The following is an 8,975-nucleotide window of genomic DNA, read 5'->3' as shown; positions in this document are numbered from 1 at the left end:
ATTAGTACACCTTGAAACTCATCAGATGACTGAAAGTAAGTAATGGTCTCTTAAACCAAATAATAGTAAATTAACGACTACTTCTGATGGGGAAATTATATCCAAATCCCTCAAATATCCCCTCTTATATGATTCTCACTATTCATTATATTTTCAGCTACATTAATCTTGTTTAATCAAATAAACTTCTTCTCATTTAAACCTAACCTTATTAAAAGAGCAGAAAAAGGAACAATTGAAATAAAAAACTTAAATTGAAAATGATAACAAATCTATTCTCAACATTTGACCCATCAACTAACATCTTTAATTTATCATTAAATTGAACTAGAACATTTCTAGGACTATTATTAATCCCATCACTATTTTGACTTACACCATCACGAATTAACATTATCTGAAATAAACTAAATTTAACCTTACATAATGAATTTAAAACACTTCTTGGACCAAAATCATTTAATGGAACAACATTCATTTTCATCTCAATTTTTATTATAATATTATTTAACAATTTCATAGGATTATTCCCTTATATTTTTACTAGAACAAGACATTTAGCATTAACATTTGCAATTGCCCTACCTATATGGCTAAGATTTATATTATTTGGATGAATTAACCATACTAATCATATATTTACACACCTTGTACCACAAGGTACACCGCCTGCATTAATATCATTTATAGTACTAATTGAAACAATTAGTAATGTTATTCGACCAGGTACATTAGCAGTACGGTTGGCAGCAAATATAATTGCAGGACACTTATTATTAACCTTATTAGGAAACACAGGACCATCTATAGCAATAAACTTAATCTCATTACTAATTATTGGACAAATACTTCTATTAATTCTAGAATCAGCAGTAGCAATAATTCAAGCCTATGTTTTCTCAATTCTAAGAACTCTTTATTCTAGAGAAGTATATTAAACCTATGTTAACAACTCACTCAAACCACCCATTCCACTTAGTAGACTATAGACCTTGACCATTAACAGGAGCAATTGGAGCAATAGTCCTAGTATCAGGACTAGCAAAATGATTCCACCTATTTAATATTAACTTATTCATAATTGGATTTGGAATTACCCTTCTAACTATAATTCAATGATGACGAGATGTAGTACGAGAAGGAACATATCAAGGATTACATACAGGATTTGTATCAATTGGATTACGATGAGGAATAATTTTATTTATTGCATCAGAGGTATTATTTTTCGTTTCTTTTTTTTGAGCATTCTTTAGAAGAAGATTAGCACCAACAATTGAACTAGGAATACTATGACCTCCAATAGGAATTCAACCCTTTAACCCTATACAAATTCCATTACTTAATACAGCTATTCTTTTAGCATCAGGAGTAACAGTAACATGAGCACATCATAGTTTAATGGAATCTAATCATACTCAAGCACTACAAGGATTATTCTTCACAGTGTTATTAGGACTATACTTTACAATACTTCAAGCATATGAATATTGAGAAGCACCTTTTACCATTGCAGATGCAGTTTATGGATCAACATTCTTTGTTGCAACAGGATTCCATGGTTTACACGTAATTATTGGAACAATATTTTTATCAACATGTCTACTTCGACACTCAATAAATCAATTTTCACCAAGACATCACTTTGGATTTGAAGCAGCAGCATGATACTGACACTTCGTAGACGTAGTATGATTATTCTTATAATTCTCTATTTATTGATGAGGTAGATAATTGTTTTTCTAGTATAAATAGTACATTTGACTTCCAATCAGAAAGCTTGATATAAATCAAGAAAAACAATTCTAATTCTATCAACAAGAGTTTTCATTAGATTTATTATTCCAATAATTGTTATAATCCTGGCAACAACACTATCAAAAAAATTAATTAATGATCGAGAAAAAAGATCACCATTTGAATGTGGGTTTGATCCAAAAAGATCAGCACGAATACCATTCTCAATACGATTCTTCCTAATCGCAGTAATCTTTTTAATTTTTGATGTAGAAATTGCACTAATTCTACCAATTGTAATTATTTTTAAAACTTCAGACATTATAATTTGAACAGTATCAACAATATTTTTTATTCTAGTTCTATTAGGAGGACTATACCATGAATGAAACCAAGGAGCATTACAATGAGCAGAATAAAGGGTTGTAGTTAAATATAACATTTGGGTTGCATTCAAAAAGTATTGATATTATCAATCAACCTTAAATAGAATAAGAAGCGAAATATTGCAGTCAGTTTCGACCTGGAAGATTGGTATGTACTACCCTTATTCTTATTAATTGAAGCCAAAAAGAGGCGTATTACTGTTAATAATATAATTGAACTATAATAGTTCCAATTAAGGAAATGTAAAGCCAATATGAAAGCTGCTAACTTTTTATATTAGCGGTTAAACTCCGTTAACATTTCTAAAATTTATATAGTTTAAATAAAACATTACATTTTCACTGTAAAAATAATATATCTATATTTATAAATACTTAAAAGTAAAAATACTTCCTTAACATCTTCAGTGTCACGCTCTAATTATAAGCTATTTAAGTAAACGAAAAACAATATAACCAAAATAAATATTCAAAAAATAAAAGTTAAAAGATAAATCTTGAAATTAGAATCATATCAACCTTGAATATAACCAATTAAATAAATAAATAATCTATATAAACCTTGACCACCAAGTAATTCACCTCAACCATAATCAAATGACTTAGATGAATAATAACCTATTTTTAAAGGAATATATCTAATAAACTTAGTTGAAAGAAAAGGTATAAATCATATAGAACCAGCAAATCTAACAAAAGAAAGTATACTTAAAGAAAATAAATTATGAGAAAAATCAAAATTAGAAATAAGATAACCTAAATAAGCACCTAAAATAACAACTGTAATAGTTAAAAACTTTAAATAATAAGGTAAAGCAATCACATGAGGAATAGGAAAAATTAATCAAGATAAAAGACTACCACCAAAAACAGCAACAAACAATAGACCAATTATTCCAAATGAAATATAATAACCCTTATCATCAAAAGAAAATCTAGAATAAAAATTATTATCACCAGATATTGAATAATAAAACAAACGAAAAGAATAAGAAGCAGTTAAACCAGTAGAAAAAAAATAAAGAAAAAAAATTAAACAATTAATTCATCTTAAACAAACCATCTCAAGAATTAAATCCTTTGAATAAAATCCCGCTAAAGAAGGTATTCCACACAAAGATAAACTAGAAACATGAAAACAAGCTGAAGTTAAAGGTATGAAATTAACAATTGATCCTATAAAACGAATATCCTGAGAATCCTTCAAATTATGAATTATTGAACCTGCACATATTAATAATAATGCCTTAAACAAAGCATGAGCCAATAAATGAAAAAATGCAAGCTTTGGATAACCTATAGCCAAAATTCTTATTATTAAACCAAGTTGTCTTAAAGTAGAAAGAGCAATAATCTTCTTTAAATCAAACTCAAAATTAGCGCCCAATCCAGCCATAAATATAGTTATACAACCAATTAAAAGTAAAAATCAACCACAATTATAAGTATCCAATATTGGTCTAAAACGAATTAATAAATAAACACCAGCAGTAACAAGAGTAGAAGAATGAACTAAAGCAGAAACAGGAGTAGGAGCTGCTATAGCAGCAGGAAGTCATGAAGAGAAAGGAATCTGAGCTCTCTTAGTTATAGCTGCTAAAACAATTATTATAGTAATGAGCTTTATTTCAAAAGAATTAGAAATAAAATCATAATAATAAATATAATTTCAACCACCAAAATTTAACATTCATGCAATAGAAATTAAAATAGCAACATCACCAATACGATTAGAAAGTGCAGTTAATATACCAGCACTATAAGATTTTACATTTTGATAATAAATAACTAAACAATAAGAAACTAAACCTAAACCATCTCAACCTAATAAAATTCTAATTAAATTAGGACTAATAATTAAAAAACCTATAGAAAGAATAAATATTAAAACAATAATAATAAAACGATTTATATTCTTTTCACCAGATATATAATCCTCTCTATAATAAATAACCAAAGAAGAAATATATATAACAAAAGATATAAAAATAAGAGATATTCAATCCAAAATGAAAGTTATAACAACTATAGAACCATTTAAATTGAAAAGCTCTCACTCAACAAAAACTCTATAATCAATTATTAAATAATAAATACCTAAAATAAAAATTATAGTTCTCGAAATAAACAAAGAAAAAAAACTCAAAGAACAAATAGAAAATAAATTCACGGCCTAAGATGAAAAACTTCATATCATTGATTCCACAAAACAGTATTTTTAATTAAAATACTTAAGCAAACTAAACAAAGAAATATTCACCCTTTAAACAGAGAATATTTAAAGGCAATCAATGTAAAAGTAAAAGATGATATTCACGAAAATAACCAAGAGAACAAGTATAAACACCAGAATAATAATTCCCATGCTGAGAATAAGAATATATATACAAAGTATAAACAGCTCTAAAAAAATATAAAAAATCAAAGCAAAGAATCTAAAAGAAGATCAAGATATAATTCTATTTAATAATCTAATTTCACCTACCAAATTTAAAGAAGGAGGAGCAGCCATATTTGATGATCTTAAAAGAAATCATCATAAAGCCATTCTTGGCATCAAATTAATTATACCCTTGTTAATTAATAATCTTCGTCTACCTAAACGTTCATAAATAATATTAGATAAACAAAATAAACCAGAAGAACATAAACCATGACCAACCATTAGAGAAAGAGAACCTACACAACCTCATCAATTCATAGTCATCAATCCACCAATAACCATTCTTTTATGAGCAACAGAAGAATATGCAATTAAAGACTTTAAATCAACCTGACGAAAACAAATAAATCTTACAATAACACCCCCAGATAAACCTAAAGACAATCAAAAATAATTAAACTTTAAACCCAAATAAGAAATAACCTTTATAACACGAAAAATACCATAACCACCTAACTTTAATAAAACACCAGCAAGAATTATTCTACCTGAAATAGGGGCCTCTACATGAGCCTTAGGAAGTCATAAATGAACCAAAAACATAGGTATCTCAACTAAAAAAACCAAAATTATAAATACATAAAACATAAAATAATAAGAACCAAAATCAACCAATAAAGGAAAATATAAAGTATTAGAAAAATCATAAACCTTAAATAAAACTAATAATAAAGGTAATCTAGCAACCAAAGTATAAAAAATTAAATAAACACCAGCCTGCAAACGCTCAGGTTGATAACCCCAACCCAAAATTAAAAGTAAAGTAGGAACTAATCTAGCCTCAAAAAAAATATAAAAAGAAAGAAGACTTAATCTAGCAAATGAACAATAAAGCATAATTATTAAAATCAAAACCATAAAAACAAAAAAATTAGAATGATATGAACTTAAATAAACTGAACCTCTAGCAGTGATTATTAAAGAACAAATCCAAAAACTAAGTAAAATTAAACTAAAAGAAAAATAATCAACACCAAAATAATATCTAATTATATTCAAATCAGCATATGAATAAACACAAATTATAAAAACAAAACCCGACAGAAACATTAAAGAATGAACCAACCATCAACAATTATTTAATAAACAAAGAGGGATCAAAAAAATAGTTATAAATAAATACTTTAACATAAAGATAAACCAAAAGAGTTAAAAAAATCATTACCATGAGAACGAATTATTGAAACTAAAATAGAAAGACCTAAAGCACATTCACAAACAGAAAAAACTAAAAAAATAACAGGAAAAAAATAATCATAATCAAACTCAATAAGAAAAACAATAACTAACATAAATAAAGAAAGAACAATATATTCTAATCTCAAAAGAACCATTAATAAATGTTTACGTTTAGAAGAAAAAACATAAACACCAGCAAAATAAATCAATAAAGAAGTAAAAATAGAGAATATAAACATTAGTTTTAATAGTTTAAAAAAAACGCCTGTCTTGTAAACCGGAAATAAGTCCAGCCCCCACTTTTAAAACTTCAGAGGTGGAAAAGCTTCCATCATCGGTCCCCAAAACCGGTATTTTAAATAAACTAACCCCTGAAATGATCAAAATAGTAATTATATCATTATCAAATATAATAAATATTAATTTTATTAAATTAAGACACCCAATATCAATAATGCTTTTTATTATCGTTCAAACCTTCCTAGTTGGATTAATAACAGGAACAATAATAGAAAGATATTGATTATCATATTTTTTATTTTTAACATTTCTTGGTGGTATACTAGTATTATTTATTTACATTACAAGAATTGCATCAAACGAAATATTTCAGCCTAAATCAATCACTATAATTATTACATTAATAATGTGAGTATTTATCATATTAATATTAATTATTCTAGATATATCTATATTTATAGACTTTTTCAAAAACACCGAAACTATAAATATTGATAATTCAATCAATTATCAAGAAATAACAATATCTTTAGAAAAATTATATAATAGACCAACATTCATTATTACAATAATAATAATAATTCATTTATTTTTAGCACTACTAGCAGTTGTTAAAATCACCAATATTAATCAGGGACCTATTCGTAAAATAAGATAATTACTAATGAATAAACCCTTACGATTAAGACATCCTTTAATTAAAATTATTAATAACTCTTTAATTGACTTACCTGCCCCAACAAATATTTCTTTTTGATGAAATTTTTGATCCCTATTAGGGTTATGTTTGGTAATTCAAATCGTAACTGGACTATTTTTAGCTATACATTATACATCAAATATTGAAATAGCATTCAGTAGTGTAGTACACATCTGCCGAGACGTAAATAATGGTTGAATTATCCGAACCTTACACGCAAATGGAGCATCTATATTTTTTATTTGTATTTACTTACATGTAGGACGGGGAATTTACTATGGATCTTATATATATATATACATACCTGAATAATTGGTACAGTGATTTTATTTTTAGTTATAGCAACTGCATTTATAGGATATGTCTTACCCTGAGGCCAAATATCTTTTTGAGGTGCAACAGTAATTACTAATTTATTATCAGCAATCCCATACTTAGGAACAGATTTAGTCCAATGAGTATGAGGAGGATTCGCTGTTGATAATGCAACATTAAATCGATTCTTCACATTCCATTTTGTATTACCATTTATTATTGCTGCTATAGCAGCAATTCAATTATTTTTTCTTCACCAAACAGGAACTAATAATCCTCTTGGACTAAATGGAGATATTGAAAAAATTCCATTCCATCCATACTTTACCTTTAAGGATTCTATTACATTTGTAATAATAACATCATTATTAATTATACTATGTTTAATTAATCCTTACCTATTAGGAGATCCAGATAACTTTGTACCTGCCAACCCATTAGTAACACCAGTTCACATTCAACCAGAATGATATTTCCTATTTGCATATGCAATTCTACGATCTATCCCTAATAAGTTAGGAGGTGTTATTGCATTATTTTTATCAATTAGAATCTTAATAATTTTACCATTTTATAATAAAACACCATTCCGAGGCATTCAATTTTACCCTATTAATCAAATTTTATTCTGAATTATAGTAGTTGTTGTATGCTTACTAACGTGAATTGGTAAACGACCTGTTGAAGAACCTTATATTATAACAGGTCAAATCTTAACAATTATTTACTTCACATATTTCTTAATTAATGTCCATGTCGCAAACGCATGAGATAAATTAATTAAGGAATAAAGTTAATTAGCTTAGGAAAAGCATATGTTTTGAAAACATAAAATTAGAAGTTTAACTCTTCTATTAACTTTTCTCAAAAAATTTCACTAAACAAATGAGATAAATAAAATCTTTAAACCAACAAAGAAAATAAAAAAATTCAAAGATAAAGGTAAAAAACTTTTTCAAGCTAAGTACATTAATTTATCATAACGGAACCGTGGTAATGTTCCACGAACCCAAATAAAACCAAAAGATATAATAGCAAGCTTAATAAAAAATATAAAAGAATAAAAATCACCGCCCAAAAAAATTAAAGCCAATAACATTCTTATGAAGACAATTCTAGTATATTCAGCTAAAAAAATTAAAGTAAAACCACCCGCACCATACTCAATATTAAATCCTGAAACTAACTCAGATTCCCTTTCAGGAAAATCAAAAGGAGTACGATTAGTTTCAGCTAAGCAAGAAGCAAAACAAGCTAAAGCTAAAGGAAAAGAAATAATAATAAATCAACAATAAAGCTGATAGTTTATAAAATCAAACATATTAAAACTACCAATTAAAATAATTAAAGACAATAAAACTAAAGCTAAACTAACTTCATAAGAAATTGTTTGAGCAACAGAACGAAGAGAACCTAATAATGAATAATTTGAATTAGAAGATCAACCAGCAATTATAACAGTATAAACACCTAATCTAGTACAACATAAAAAAAATAAAAATCCATAAGAAAAAGAACACATATAAGTTAAATAAGGAAAAATTACTCAAACGGCTAAAGAAATCATTAAATTAAAAACAGGGGAAAAATAATAAAGTAGGTAATTAGATATAATAGGAATTGGCTGCTCCTTACAAATTAACTTAATAGCATCTCTAAATGGCTGAGGAATTCCCACAAAACCTACCTTATTTGGACCCTTTCGAATCTGAATATAACCTAAAACCTTACGCTCTAATAAAGTTAAAAAGGCAACACTAATTAAAACACAAATAACCAATAAAAGAAAATTCAAAATAAATATAAATAAATCATAAAGTATCAATACTATTTGTAGAAAAAATCTACATAAATGAATTCTAAATTCAACACATTAATCTGTCAAAATAGTAAATAAATTAATATTAATCAATATAACAAAAAATATTTTAACCATATGGTCCTTTCGTACTAATATGGATTAACAATCTTAGGA

Source organism: Schistocerca gregaria, chromosome 6 (assembly GCF_023897955.1).
Source record: "Schistocerca gregaria isolate iqSchGreg1 chromosome 6, iqSchGreg1.2, whole genome shotgun sequence".
In the NCBI taxonomy this organism is placed as follows: domain Eukaryota; kingdom Metazoa; phylum Arthropoda; class Insecta; order Orthoptera; family Acrididae; genus Schistocerca; species Schistocerca gregaria.
The sequence above is the reverse complement of the archived record's forward strand: the minus strand, read 5'-3'. Positions refer to the sequence as shown.